The sequence below is a fragment of the Triticum aestivum genome, chromosome 1D, assembly GCF_018294505.1.
Source record: "Triticum aestivum cultivar Chinese Spring chromosome 1D, IWGSC CS RefSeq v2.1, whole genome shotgun sequence".
NCBI lineage: Eukaryota > Viridiplantae > Streptophyta > Magnoliopsida > Poales > Poaceae > Triticum > Triticum aestivum.
The window spans coordinates 441285104-441301186 of NC_057796.1; positions in this window are offsets into that span (position 1 = coordinate 441285104).

A 16083-nucleotide genomic window follows, 5' to 3' on the forward strand; every position below is an offset into this window, starting at 1 on the left:
GGTCGCAGTGGAGAAAAATCGAGAGAAAGTACTGGGCTGAGTTTGCAGCTGACCCAAGGAACGTATGGTTTGGTTTAAGCGCGAATGGCATTAATCCTTTCGGGGAGCAGAGCAGCAATCACAGCACCTGGCCCGTGACTCTATGTATGTATAACCTTCCTCCTTGGATGTGCATGAAGTGGAAGTTCATTATGATGCCAGTTCTCATCCAAGGCCCTAAGCAACCCGGCAACGACATTGATGTGTACCTAAGGCCATTAGTTGAAGAACTTTTACAGCTGTGGAATGGAAACGGTGTATGTACGTGGGATGAGCACAAACATGAGGAATTTAACCTGCACGCGTTGCTGTTTGTAACCATCAACGATTGGCCCGCTCTCAGTAACCTTTCAGGACAGACAAACAAGGGATACCACGCATGCACGCACTGTTTAGATGACACTGAAAGTATATACTTGGACAAATGCAGGAAGAATGTGTACCTGGGCCATCGTCGATTTCTTCCGACCAACCATCAATGTCGAAAGAAAGGCAAGCATTTTAAAGGCGAGGCAGATCACCGGAAGAAGCCCGCCATGCGTACCGGTGATCATGTACTTGCTATGGTCAATGATTTACACGTAATCTTTGGAAAGGGTCCCAGCAGACTAGCTGTTCCGAATGACGCTGAGGGACACGCACCCATGTGGAAGAAGAAATCTATATTTTGGGACCTACCCTACTGGAAAGAGCTAGAGGTCCGCTCTTCAATCGACGTGATGCACGTGACGAAGAACCTTTGCGTGAACCTGCTAGGCTTCTTGGGCGTGTATGGGAAGACAAAAGATACACCTGAGGCACGGGAGGACCTGCAACGTTTGCACGAAAAAGACGGCATGCCTCCGAAGCAGTATGAAGGTCCCGACTGGCTTCTCGTCGAATATAAAGGGAATAATAAATATGCCAGAGAAAAAGTTCCAAAACCTAAAGTCTCATGACTGCCACGTGATTACGACGCAACTGCTTCTGGTTGCATTGAGGGGGCTTCTACCGGAAAACGTCCGATTAGCCATTGTGAAGCTATGTGCATTCCTCAATGCAATCTCTCAGAAGGTGATCAATCCAGAAATCATACCAAGGCTAAGGAGTGATGTGGCGCAATGTCTTGTCAGTTTCGAGCTGGTGTTCCCACCATCCTTCTTCAATATCATGACGCACATCCTAGTTCATCTAGTCGACGAGATTGTCATTCTGGGGCCCGTATTTCTACACAATATGTTCCCCTTTGAGAGGTTCATGGGAGTCCTAAAGAAATATGTCCGTAACCGCGCTAGGCCAGAAGGAAGCATCTCCATGGGCCATCAAACAGAGGATGTCATTGGGTTTTGTGTTGACTTCATTCCTGGCCTTAAGAAGATAGGTCTCCCTAAATCGCGATATGAGGGGAGACTGACTGGAAAAGGCACGCTTGGAGGGGACTCAATAATATGCAGGGACGGATATTCTTGGTCTCAAGCACACTACACAGTTCTACAGAACTCTACCTTGGTGACCCCGTATGTCGATGAACACAAGAACAGTCTGCGCTCCAAACACCCGGAGTAGTGTGACGACTGGATTACATGTGAACACATCAGGACTTTCAGCAGTTGGTTGGAAACACGTCTCAGAGGTGACACCACTGTTTGTGATGAGTTGTACTCGTTGTCCAGGGGACCATCTTCGACTGTATTGACTTACAAAGGATACGAGATAAATGGGAATACATTTTACATGATCGCCCAAGATCAAAAGAGCACCAACCAAAACAGCGGTGTCCGCTTTGATGCAGCAACCGAGAGGGGAAAGGACACATATTATGGTTACATAATGGACATATGGGAACTTGACTACGGACATGATTTTAAGGTCCCTTTGTTTAAGTGCAAATGGGTCAATCTGTCAGGAGGCGGGGTACAGGTAGACCCACAGTACGGAATGACAACAGTGGATCTGAACAATCTTTGGTACACTGACGAACCGTTCGTCCTAGCCAATGATGTGGCACAGGTTATCTATGTGAAGGACATGTCTACCAGACCGAGAAAAAGAAAAGATAAGGAAGCGAATACATCATACGATGAGCCAAAGCGCCACATAGTTCTTTCAGGAAAAAGGGACATTGTGGAAGTGGAGGGCAAGACAGACATGTCTGAAGATTATGAAAAGTTTCATGAAATTCCTCCCTTCAAAGTCAAGGCTGACCCAAGCATCCTGATAAACAATGAAGATTATCCATGGTTACGGTGCAATAAGCAAATGACACAAGCGAAGAAAAAGTGAAGACTTTCTCCCGCAACTATTATGATGATACCATGCCAACTTTGTAACAGACGAGTATGATACCATTGTCCGTTTTGTACATGAAGTGCATCTAGTTTTTGCCGTAACCCTCTCAACTTTCTTGCACATGCTATGTGGATGAAATGATGATACCATGCCAACTTTCAACCTTTTCAGAGTTCATTTGAAATGCTTTTCAATTTTAGGGTCTTATAGCTCAAAATAATTAGTAAATGCATGAAAAATAACAGGCCAAAAATTAAAAATTATGCCACCTACTGGGCCACCACGGCCTAAATACGATTAGAAACCCATCCATGGACCAGGATTCAGGCCCGCAGAAGGCCCAGTAGGCCCACATGCATGTACAGAGAGGTTAGGCCCGTAAGCCTGCTTTAGAGAGGAGCTCGACAGCTCAGGCGCACCGCACCTTATAAACAGGTGCGGCTCTCTCTCATCTAGCGAGGTGGGACTAAACTCCCACCACCACGCCGCTGTGCAAGGCCATTGGTCCCGGTTGGTGGCACGAACCGGGACCAATTCCACCCTTTGGTCCCGGTTGGTGCCACGAACCGGTACTAATGAGGCTGTGGCCCCACGAGCACCTTTAGTACCGGTTCATGGCACGAACCGGTACTAGAGTTTCTTACTAAGCAGTTTTTTAGTCCCACCTCGCTAGCTGAGAGGCACTAGGAGCGGTTTATAAGCCCTGAGTGCAGAGACGATGAAGAAGAGGCGCAATGCTCACGTTGCTTAGCTTCAAGCCTTGAGGAATAAGGTAGACTGCATGGAGCTATGTGTAGTGCAGTCAACACTATTCTGAAAGGCTTGAAGCAAATCAACGAGCATTGCGCCTCTTTTTTATTTTTAATAACTTATTACAACTCCGGACTTCTTGTGTTACGACAAAATAAAATAAACTTTAATAAAATTTATGAAACTAAAATTAACAAAGTATTTTCTGTTCAAAACATTATAAGAAACCTCTAGTATTATTGAAACTAAAATAATATAAACTTGATGCAACTAAAATTATCGAAGTATTTTCTGTTCAAAATCATTAAAAGCAAAAAGAATTTTCATAAAGAACTTTTTTTGATAGAAACTTTAATAGCAAAAAGAATTATCATAAAGTAAAATAAATAAGTAATTAGAAACAAAACAAAATAAAATAAATAAGTTTTTTGTTGTAAGTAGAAACAAAACAAAATAAATAAAGCAAAAAAGAAAACAAAAAAAACTAAATACAGCAAAAAAAATTTTCATAAAGAACTTTTTTTGATAGAAACTTTAATAGCAAAAAGAATTATCATAAATTAAAATAAATAAGTAATTAGAAACAAAATAAAATAAAATAAATAAGTTTTTTATTGTAAGTAGGAACAAAACAAAATAAATAAAGCAAAAAAGAAAACAAAAAAACTAAATACAGCAAAAAAAATTGTTGGGGCGCTGCCCGCTGGGCCTTCCAACCCTCGGGTTTGCAAATACAGGCCCAGAAGGGCTAGAAGGCTCAACGGGCAGCGCGCCAAAGTTAGGCCCAGAAGCCTGCTATAGAGAGGAGTTCGACACAGCAGCCGCGCTGGGGCTTTTAAACTGGTGCGGGCGCCCCTCGGCTAGCGAGGTGGGACTAAACTTTTGGCCGCGACGCGGGCAGCAAGAGGCCTTTGGTCCCGGTTGGTGCCACCAACCGGGACTAAAGGGGGGCATGCGTACCGGTTCGTGGCACCAACCGGGACCAATGCCCCCCCTTTAGTCCCGGTTGGTGCCACCAACCGGGACCAAAGGCCGCCGCTTCCCGCCCTTTGGGCTGCTGAAAAGAGGGCTTTGGTCCCGGTTGGTGGCACCAACCGGGACTAATGCCTACCTTTAGTCCCGGTTGGTGCCACGAACCGGGACTAAAGGCTTTGCTATATAAGCAAACACTTAGGAAATTTTTCAGAGTTCATCTGCAGTTTGCCCCGACGACGCCGACGCCGCCCGCCGCCCCCGCCGTCGCCGTCGCCGTCGCCCGTGCCCATCGTCGCCGTCGCCGTTGCCCGCGCCCTTGTCGTCAGCCGCGCCCCTGCCCCGACGCGCGCCGCCCCGGCCTGTCCCCGTCGTCGCCGTCGCCTTGCCCCGCCCTTCGCCGTCGTCGCCCCTACCCCGAGCGCGCGCCCACTGCCCCGTCGCCATCCTCGCCACCGACCCCGCGGTCCTCCTCACCTTGGTCCGGCCGGCGCCCTTTTTTCATATATATGCTTGTCTTTTTTCATATATATGCTTGTTTTTTTATATATATGATGATATGTTCATGTATGAGTATATGTATGTATATATGTTCTCTGTGTATATATATATATGTTCATGTATATATGCAAAAGATAGATTTTTAGAAAAGTTAGGATTTTTTTCTGTTCATAGATTTTTTTGGTGATATTAATTATTGTAGAATATGCAAATATTTGTATATTCATATGAACAATGCATTAGGCTAAACTTTTACTTTTTTTCGAAATTTTCTATTTGAACATTTTTTTATGAATGAGAGGAAAAAGGAAAATAAGAAGAGGAAGAAAGGAGAAGAAGAGGAGAGGAAGAAGAGGAGAAATAAATAAGAAGAGGAAAAAAGAAGAAAAAGAAGAGGAGAAGAAGAAAGGAATAGAAGAGAAGAAGAAAAAATAGAAAAATTCTATTTTTTCTTCTTCTCTCCTCTATTCCTTTCTTCTAATCCTCTTTTTCTTTTCTTTTTCTTCGATCTTCTCCTCTATTCCTTTTCTTCTTCTCCTCTTTTTATTTCTTCTTCGTTTTCTTATGTTTTATCGGGTCTGTCGTCGTCGATATACCCCTCTCCCGATAACTTCAACACGAGGGGGGTCGATATACCCCCTCCCCGATAATATTATTTTCCCATGTACGTATGTCGTCGTTGTCGATATAACCCCCTCCCGATAACTTCAACACGTGGGGGGGGGTCGATATACCCCCTCCCCGATAACATTATTTTCCCATGTATGTATGTCGTCGTTGTCGATATATATAACTCCCTCCCAGATAACTTCGACATGATGGACGGTCGATATTTATACCCCCTCTCGACCGTGATAACTTATACCACGGGAGCACCCCCCGGCCCTCTCGCTCGACCAAAACTCTCGAGGACACCCAAACCCTAGAAAAAGCCGATGTCGGTCTCCTACCCCCTCCCGCCGCGCCCCTACCCTTGAAGCATTGCCGAGGCCACCCCAAACCCGGAATAAGCTAGGTCTACGTTTGCACTAACCACCTGCTGTCATGTTTGTGTAATAATTGCCATGTTGTAATATTTGCAGAAACAATGGAGCACGGACGAGACGAGCAAGCAGAAGAGGTGTTGGGGGACATAATCTTAGCCGGAGGTGATATCTTGTCGTATCTTAACGACAATGATGGTCTGGAAGAACAGGGTGAAGAAGCAGGCTACGGTGATCGAAGAGTGGAGGAGGAAAGACATGATTATGATGGCTCCGATGACCCAATGCTGGTGCAAGAAGGAGCCCGTGGTGACGGCTCCGGTGACCGAACAGAGTCCGGCCAGGTAAATATATTAGTTAAGCCTGTGCTGACTAGCTAATTGATGCATTCATTGTTTTGGTATGTACACATATTAATTAACACTCGTCTTTCTTCTTTTTTCTAGCCCTCCGGATCAAGCACAACTGCGGTAAAGAGACGAGGCCCGAAGAGAAAGTTGCGCTCGAATGAAAGGTTTGAGATCACAGCAATCGCGCGCGACGGCCAACCGATTGAACCCATCCGGACAAAGGATGCATTTGCTGCTCAGTGCGGGGTTCTAGTTAGGGACAAGATCCCGATCAGCATCCAGCAATGGTATAAGCCTAAGAAGGAAGACCCTGAGGTGTCTTATGTCAATGATATGCAGAAAGATGATCTTTGGACTGAGCTGAAGGCAAATTTCACCCTACCGCTAGAGGAGGATCCGGAGAAGCTAGTTAAAGAGCAATTAATCAAGTCTCATGCTCTTAAGAAGATGGCAGACCTATTCAGGAGGTGGAAGAATGAGCTGAAAACGTTTGTCGACAAAGAAGAGACACCAGAATTCATCGGCCGGTATGAGAAGATCAGAGATCACTCGCCCGCATTTGTGGCCCTAGAGCAAAACATGATCAACACCAGAACTCTATGGGTGTTCGATTCATCACAATGTAACTAGATTATTGACTCTAGTGCAAGTGGGAGACTGTTGGAAATATGCCCTAGAGGCAATAATAAAATGGTTATTATTATATTTCCTTGTTCATGATAATTGTCTATTGTTCATGCTATAATTGTGTTATCCGGAAATCGTAATACATGTGTGAATACATAGACCACAACATGTCCCTAGTGAGCCTCTAGTTGACTAGCTCGTTGATCAACAGATAGTCATGGTTTCCTGACTATGGACATTGGATGTCATTGATAACGGTATCACATCATTAGGAGAATGATGTGATGGACAAGACCCAATCCTAAGCATATCACAAGATCGTGTAGTTCGTTTGCTAGAGCTTTTCCAAATGTCAAGTATCATTTCCTTAGACCATGAGATTGTGCAACTCCCGGATACCATAGGAGTGCTTTGGGTGTGCCAAACGTCACAACGTAACTGGGTGGCTATAAAGGTGCACTACGGGTATCTCCGAAAGTGTCTGTTGGGTTGGCACGAATCGAGACTGGGATTTGTCACTCCGTATGACGGAGAGGTATCTCTGGGCCCACTCGGTAATGCATCATCATAATGAGCTCAATGTGACCAAGTGTTTGGTCACGGGATCATGCATTACGGTACGAGTAAAGTGACTTGCCGGTAACGAGATTGAACAAGGTATTGGGATACCGACGATCGAATCTTGGGCAAGTAACGTACCGATTGACAAAGGGAATTGTATACAGGATTAATTGAATCCTCGACATCGTGGTTCATCCGATGAGATCATCGTGGAACATGTGGGAGCCAACATGGGTATCCAGATCCCGCTGTTGGTTATTGACCGGAGAGTCGTCTCGGTCATGTCTGCATGTCTCCCGAACCCGTAGGGTCTACACACTTAAGGTTCGGTGACGCTAGAGTTGTAGAGATATTAGTATGCGGTTAACCGAAAGTTGTTCGGAGTCCCGGATGAGATCCCGGACGTCATGAGGAGTTCCGGAATGGTCAGGAGGTAAAGATTTATATATGGGAAGTCCTATTTTGGCCACCGGAAAATGTTCGGGATTTTTCGGTATTGTACCGGGAAGGTTCTAGAAGGTTCCGAACTAGGGCCCACCTGCATGGGGGACCCACATGAACGTGGGTAGTGGGGGCAAGGCCCCACACCCCTGGTCAAGGCGCACCAAGATCCCACCTTAGAAGGAATAATATCATATCCCGAAGGGATAAGATCAAGATCCCTAAAAAGGGGGGATAACAATCGGTGGGGAAGGGAAATGATGGGATTTCTTTCCCCCACCTTTGCCAACGCCCCAATGGACTTGGAGGGCAAGAAACCAGCCCCCTCCACCCCTATATATAGTGGGGAGGCGCATGGGAGCAGCACCCCAAGCCCTGGTGCCTCCCTCTCCCTCCCGTGACACCTCTCCCTCTCGCTGAGCTTGGCGAAGCCCTGCCGAGATCCCCGCTGCTTCCACCACCACGTCGTCGTGCTACTGGATCTCCATCAACTTCTCCTCCCCCCTTGCTAGATCAAGAAGGAGGAGACGTCCCCGCTCCGTACGTGTGTTGAACGCGGAGGTGCCGTCCGTTCGGCGCTAGGATCATCGGTGATTTGGATCACGACGAGTACGACTCCATCAACCCCGTTCTCTTGAACGCTTCCGCGCGCGATCTACAAGGGTATGTAGATGCACTCCCCTCTCTCTCGTTGCTAGATGAATCCATAGATTGATCTTGGTGATACGTAGAAAATTTTAAATTTCTGCAACGATCCCCAACAGTGGCATCATGAGCTAGGTCTATGCGTAGTTTCTGTACACGAGTAGAACACAAACTTGTTGTGGGAGTAGATGTTGTCAATTTTCTTGCCACTACTAGTCTTATCTTGTTTCGGCGGCATCGTGGGATGAAGCGGCCCGGACCGACCTTACACGTACGCTTACGTGAGACAGGTTCCACCGACTGACATGCACTAGTTGCATAAGGTGGCTAGCGGGTGTCTGTCTCTCCCACTTTAGTCGGATCGGATTCGATGAAAAGGGTCCTTATGAAGGGTAAATAGAAGTTGGCATATCACGTTGTGGTCTTACGTAGGTAAGAAATGTTCTTGCTAGAAACCTATAGAAGCCACGTAAAAACATGCAACAACAACTAGAGGACGTCTAACTTGTTTTTGCAGCATATGCCTTGTGATGTGATATGGCCAAAATGATGTGATGAATGAAATATATGTGACGTATGAGATTGATCATGTTCTTGTAATAGGAATCACGACTTGCATGTCGATGAGTATGACAACCGGCAGGAGCCATAGGAGTTGTCTTTATTTTTGTATGACCTGCGTGTCATTGAATAACGCCATGTAAATTACTTTACTTTATTGCTAAACACGTTAGCCATAGAAGTAGAAGTAATCGTTGGCGTGACAACTTCATGAAGACACAATGATGGAGATCATGATGATGGAGACCATGGTGTCATGCCGGTGACGAAGATGATCATGGCGCCCCGAAGATGGAGATCAAAGGAGCAATATGATACTGGCCATATCATGTCACTATTTGATTGCATGTGATGTTTATCATGTTTTACATCTTATTTGCTTAGAACGACGGTAGCTTAAATAAGATGATCCCTCGCAATAATTTCAAGAAAGTGTTCCCCCTAACTGTGCACCGTTGCGAAGGTTCGTTGTTTCGAAGCACCACGTGATGATCGGGTGTGATAGATTCTAACGTTCAAATACAACGGGTGTAAGCCAGATTTACACACGCAATACACTTAGGTTGACTTGACGAGCCTAGCATGTACAGACATGGCCTCAGAACACGGAAGACCGAAAGGTCGAGCATGAGTCGTATAGAAGATACGATCAACATGAAGATGTTCACCGATGTTGACTAGTCCGTCTCACGTGATGATCGGACACGGCCTAGTTGACTCGGATCATGTTTCACTTAGATGACTAGAGGGATGTCTATCTGAGTGGGAGTTCATTGAATAATTTGATTAGATGAACTTAGTCTAAAATCTTTACAATATGTCTTGTAGATCAAATGGCCCACGCTAATGTTGCCCTCAACTTCAACGCGTTCCTAGAGAAAACCAAACTGAAAGATGATGGCAGCAACTGTACGGACTGGGTCCGGAACCTGAGGATCATCCTCATTGCTGCCAAGAAAGATTATGTCCTAGAAGCACCGCTAGGTGACGCACCCATCCTAGAGAACCAAGACGTTATGAATGCTTGGCAGCACCGTGCTGATGATTACTCCCTCGTTCAGTGCAGCATGCTTTACAGCTTAGAACCGGGGCTCCAAAAGCGTTTTGAGCAACACGGAGCATATGAGATGTTCGAAGAGCTGAAAATGGTTTTCCAAGCTCATGCCCGGGTCGAGAGATATGAAGTCTCCGACAAGTTCTTCAGTTGTAAGATGGAGGAAAATAGTTCTGTCAGTGAGCACATACTCAAAATGTCTGGGTTACACAACCGCTTGACTCAGCTGGGAGTTAATCTCTCGGATGACGCGGTCATTGACAGAATCCTTCAGTCGCTTCCACCGAGCTACAAGAGCTTTGTGATGAACTTCAATGTGCAGGGGATGGAAAAGACCATTCCTGAGGTATATTCAATGCTGAAATCAGCGGAGGTGGAGATCAAAAAGGAACATCAAGTGTTGATGGTGAATAAAACCACTAAGTTCAAGAAAGGCAAGGGTAAGAAGAACTTCAAGAAGGACGGCAAGGGAGTTGCCGCGCCCGGTAAGCCAGTTGCCGGGAAGAAGCCAAAGAATGGACCCAAGCCTGAGACTGAGTGCTTTTATTGCAACGGAAGTGGTCACTGGAAGCGGAACTGCCCCAAGTACTTGGCGGACAAGAAGGCCGGCAACACCAAAGGTATATGTGATATACATGTTATTGATGTGTACCTTACCAGCACTCGTAGTAGCTCCTGGGTATTTGATACCGGTGCGGTTGCTCATATTTGTAACTCAAAGCAGGAGCTGCGGAATAAACGGAGACTGGCAAAGGACGAGGTGACGATGCGCGTCGGGACTGGTTCCAAGGTCGATGTGATCGCCGTTGGCATGCTACCTCTACATTTACCTACGGTATTAGTTTTAAACCTCAATAATTGTTATTTAGTGCCAGCTTTGAGCATGAACATTGTATCAGGATCTCGTTTAATTCGAGATGGCTACTCATTTAAATCCGAGAATAATGGTTGTTCTATTTATATGAGAGATATGTTTTATGGTCATGCCCCGCTGGTTAATGGTTTATTCTTAATGAATCTCGAACGTCGTGTTACACATATTCATAGTGTGAATACCAAAAGATGTAAGGTTGATAATGATAGTCCCACATACTTGTGGCACTGCCGTCTTGGTCACATTGGTGTCAAAACGCATGAAGAAGCTCCATGCAGATGGACTTTTGGAGTCTCTTGATTACGAATCATTTGACACGTGCGAACCATGCCTCATGGGTAAGATGACCAAGACTCCGTTCTCCGGAACAATGGAGCGAGCAACCAACTTATTGGAAATCATACATACTGATGTGTGCGGTCCAATGAGTGTTGAGGCTCGCGGTGGCTATCGTTATGTTCTCACTCTCACTGATGACTTGAGTAGATATGGGTATGTCTACCTAATGAAACACAAGTCTGAGACCTTTGAAAAGTTCAAGGAATTTCAGAGTGAGGTTGAGAATCAACGTGACAGGAAAATAAAGTTCTTACGATCAGATCGTGGAGGGGAATATTTGAGTCACGAATTTGGCACACACTTAAGGAAATGTGGAATAGTTTCACAACTCACGCCGCCTGGAACACCTCAGCGAAATGGTGTGTCCGAACGTCGTAATCGCACTCTATTGGATATGGTGCGATCTATGATGTCTCTTACCGATCTACCGCTCTCATTTTGGGGCTATGCTTTAGAGACTGCCGCATTCACTTTAAATCGGGCTCCGTCGAAATCCGTTGAGACGACACCGTATGAATTATGGTTTGGGAAGAAACCTAAGCTGTCGTTTCTAAAAGTTTGGGGATGCGATGCTTATGTCAAGAAACTTCAACCTGAAAAGCTCGAACCCAAGTCGGAAAAATGTGTCTTCATAGGATACCCTAAGGAAACCATTGGGTATACCTTCTACCTCAGATCCGAAGGCAAGATCTTTGTTGCCAAGAACGGGTCCTTTCTGGAGAAAGAGTTTCTCTCGAAAGAAGTAAGTGGGAGGAAAATAGAACTTGATGAAGTACTACCTCTTGAACCGGAAAGTAGCGCAGCTCAGGAAGATGTTCCTGTGGTGCCTGCACTGACTAGAGAGGAAGCTAGAGATGATGATCAAGGTACTTCGGATCAAGTTGCTACTGAACTTCGTAGGTCCACGAGGACACGTTCCACACCAGAGTGGTATGGCAACCCTGTCCTGGAAATCATGTTGTTAGACAACGGTGAACCTTCGAACTATGAAGAAGCAATGGCGGGCCCAGATTCCAACAAATGGCTTGAAGCCATGCAATCCGAGATAGGATCCATGTATGAAAACAAAGTGTGGACTTTGACAGACTTGCCCGATGATCGGCGAGCGATAGAAAATAAATGGATCTTTAAGAAGAAGACAGACGCGGATGGTAATGTGACCATCTATAAGGCTCGACTTGTTGCTAAGGGTTATCGACAAGTTCAAGGGGTTGACTACGATGAGACTTTCTCACCCGTAGCGAAGCTGAAGTCCGTCTGAATCATGTTAGCAATTGCCGCATTCTATGATTATGAGATATGGCAAATGGACGTCAAAACGGCATTCCTTAACGGCTTTCTTAAGGAAGAATTGTATATGATGCAGCCGGAAGGTTTTGTCGATCCTAAGAATGCTAACAAGGTATGCAAGCTCCAGCGCTCCATCTATGGGCTGGTGCAAGCATCTCGGAGTTGGAACATTCGATTTGATGAGATGATCAAAGCGTTTGGGTTTACACAGACTTATGGAGAAGCCTGTGTTTACAAGAAAGTGAGTGGGAGCTCTGTAGCATTTCTCATATTATATGTGGATGACATACTGTTGATGGGAAATGATATAGAATTCTTGGGAAGCATAAAGGCCTACTTGAACAAGTGTTTTTCAATGAAGGACCTTGGAGAAGCTGCTTATATATTAGGCATCAAGATCTATAGAGATAGATCAAGATGCCTCATTGGTCTTTCACAAAGTACGTACCTTGACAAGATATTGAAGAAGTTCAATATGGATCAGTCCAAGAAGGGGTTCTTGCCTGTATTGCTTGGTGTGCCCTTGAGCACGGCTCAATGCCCGACCACGGCAGAAGATAGAGAAAAGATGAGTGTCGTCCCCTATGCCTCGGCCATAGGGTCTATTATGTATGCCATGCTGTGTACCAGACCTGATGTAAACCTTGCCGTAAGTTTGGTAGGATGGTACCAAAGTAATCCCGGCATGGAACACTGGACAGCGGTCAAGAATATCCTGAAGTACCTGAAGAGGACTAAGGATATGTTTCTCGTTTATGGAGGTGACGAAGAGCTCGTCGGAAAGGGTTACGTCGATGCTAGCTTCGACACAGATCTGGATGACTCTAAGTCACAAACCGGATACGTGTATATTTTGAATGGTGGGGCAGTAAGCTGGTGCAGTTGCAAGCAAAGCGTTGTGGCGGGATCTACATGTGAAGCGGAATACATGGCGGCCTCAGAGGCAGCACAAGAAGCAATCTGGGTGAAGGAGTTCATTACCGACCTAGGAGTTATTCCCAATGCATCGGGCCCGATGACTCTCTTCTGTGACAACACTGGAGCTATTGCCCTTGCCAAGGAGCCCAGGTTTCACAGGAAGACCAGGCATATCAAGCGTCGCTTCAACTCCATTCGTGAAAATGTTCAAAATGGAGACATAGATATTTGTAAAGTACATACGGACCTGAATGTAGCAGATCCGTTGACTAAACCTCTCCCTAGAGCAAAACATGATCAACACCAGAACTCTATGGGTGTTCGATTCATCACAATGTAACTAGATTATTGACTCTAGTGCAAGTGGGAGACTGTTGGAAATATGCCCTAGAGGCAATAATAAAATGGTTATTATTATATTTCCTTGTTCATGATAATTGTCTATTGTTCATGCTATAATTGTGTTATCCGGAAATCGTAATACATGTGTGAATACATAGACCACAACATGTCCCTAGTGAGCCTCTAGTTGACTAGCTCGTTGATCAACAGATAGTCATGGTTTCCTGACTATGGACATTGGATGTCATTGATAACGGGATCACATCATTAGGAGAATGATGTGATGGACAAGACCCAATCCTAAGCATAGCACAAGATCGTGTAGTTCGTTTGCTAGAGCTTTTCCAAATGTCAAGTATCATTTCCTTAGACCATGAGATTGTGCAACTCCCGGATACCATAGGAGTGCTTTGGGTGTGCCAAACGTCACAACGTAACTGGGTGGCTATAAAGGTGCACTACGGGTATCTCCGAAAGTGTCTGTTGGGTTGGCACGAATCGAGACTGGGATTTGTCACTCCGTATGACGGAGAGGTATCTCTGGGCCCACTCGGTAATGCATCATCATAATGAGCTCAATGTGACCAAGTGTTTGGTCACGGGATCATGCATTACGGTACGAGTAAAGTGACTTGCCGGTAACGAGATTGAACAAGGTATTGGGATACCGACGATCGAATCTCGGGCAAGTAACGTACCGATTGACAAAGGGAATTGTATACGGGATTATTGAATCCTCGACATCGTGGTTCATCCGATGAGATCATCGTGGAACATGTGGGAGCCAACATGGGTATCCAGATCCCGCTGTTGGTTATTGACCGGAGAGTCGTCTCGGTCATGTCTGCATGTCTCCCGAACCCGTAGGGTCTACACACTTAAGGTTCGGTGACGCTAGAGTTGTAGAGATATTAGTATGCGGTTAACCGAAAGTTGTTCGGAGTCCCGGATGAGATCCCGGACGTCACGAGGAGTTCCGGAATGGTCCGGAGGTAAAGATTTATATATGGGAAGTCCTATTTTGGCCACCGGAAAATGTTCGGGATTTTTCGGTATTGTACCGGGAAGGTTCTAGAAGGTTCCGAAGTGGGGCCCACCTGCATAGGGGACCCACATGAACGTGGGTAGTGGGGGCAAGGCCCCACACCCCTAGTCAAGGCGCACCAAGATCCCACCTTAGAAGTAATAAGATCATATCCCGAAGGGATAAGATCAAGAACCCTAAAAAGGGGGGATAACAATCGGTGGGGAAGGGAAATGATGGGATTTCTTTCCCCCACCTTTGCCAACGCCCCAATGGACTTGGAGGGCAAGAAACCAGCCCCCTCCACCCCTATATATAGTGGGGAGGCGCATGGGAGCAGCACCCCAAGCCCTGGCGCCTCCCTCTCCCTCCCGTGACACCTCTCCCTCTCGCTGAGCTTGGCGAAGCCCTGCCGAGATCCCCGCTGCTTCCACCACCACGCCGTCGTGCTGCTGGATCTCCATCAACTCCCCCCCCCCTTGCTAGATCAAGAAGGAGGAGACGTCCCCGCTCCGTACCTGTGTTGAACGCGGAGGTGCCGTCCGTTCGGCGCTAGGATCATCGGTGATTTGGATCACGACGAGTACGACTCCATCAACCCCGTTCTCTTGAACGCTTCCGCGCGCGATCTACAAGGGTATGTAGATGCACTCCCCTCTCTCTCGTTTCTAGATGACTCCATAGATTGATCTTGGTGATACGTAGAAAATTTTAAATTTCTGCTACCATACGAGAGAACCGAGGAGGAAACCAGGAAGATCGTGCGAGCCGAAGTGACAAACTTCTTTGAAGGGGTGAAAGCAAAGAAACATCCACCTCTGGAGGAGAAGGTAGATCCGGTGAAAGCAAAGCGCACTCTGGCTGCCCTGACAAAACCACCAAAGTCTCCGCCGAGAGCCAACTATGAGCGCATTCTTGCAAAGACATATGCCGAAGCGGAGCGGTCGGGAAGTACTGTCAGTGATCAAAGGTTAAAAGAACGACGAGCTGGGAAAAAAATTGCCCAGCTCGGCGAACAAGCGAACCAATCGTGCCCCCCGCTCAAGGTGTCAAAAGACATCGTCGCTAATGATCCGAGGATGGTGGCCGGTTATAGCAATCTTGGAGATTACCTGCCCGATGATGTACATTATGAAATCATGGAGGTGGACGAACACAAATACCATTACGGGAAGCCTCTTGTCAAAGATGAAAGATCTCTAACAACGATGATGCGAAGATTACATGATTGGTACATGAAAACCTGCAGAGAGTCTGATGGGATGAGTACTTTGACGCTGAGAGTTAAACTGGAGCATGACCTCGTTGGAATTGAACTGCTGAATGTTCCATTTGAGGATTTCTTCCAGTTTTACAATCAAAAGGCCATCTATAAAACAACGATCACTTGCTACTGTCTGTAAGTAGTACTACTTCTGTCATTAAGTCTCTCTATATAGGTCAGCTCTTTCATTGCATGTATTTATAATTATCCTCACTATATTATGCAGATTGAAGATCGCCGAATTGAAGAGAAGACAAATCGGTGATATTGGGTTCATTAA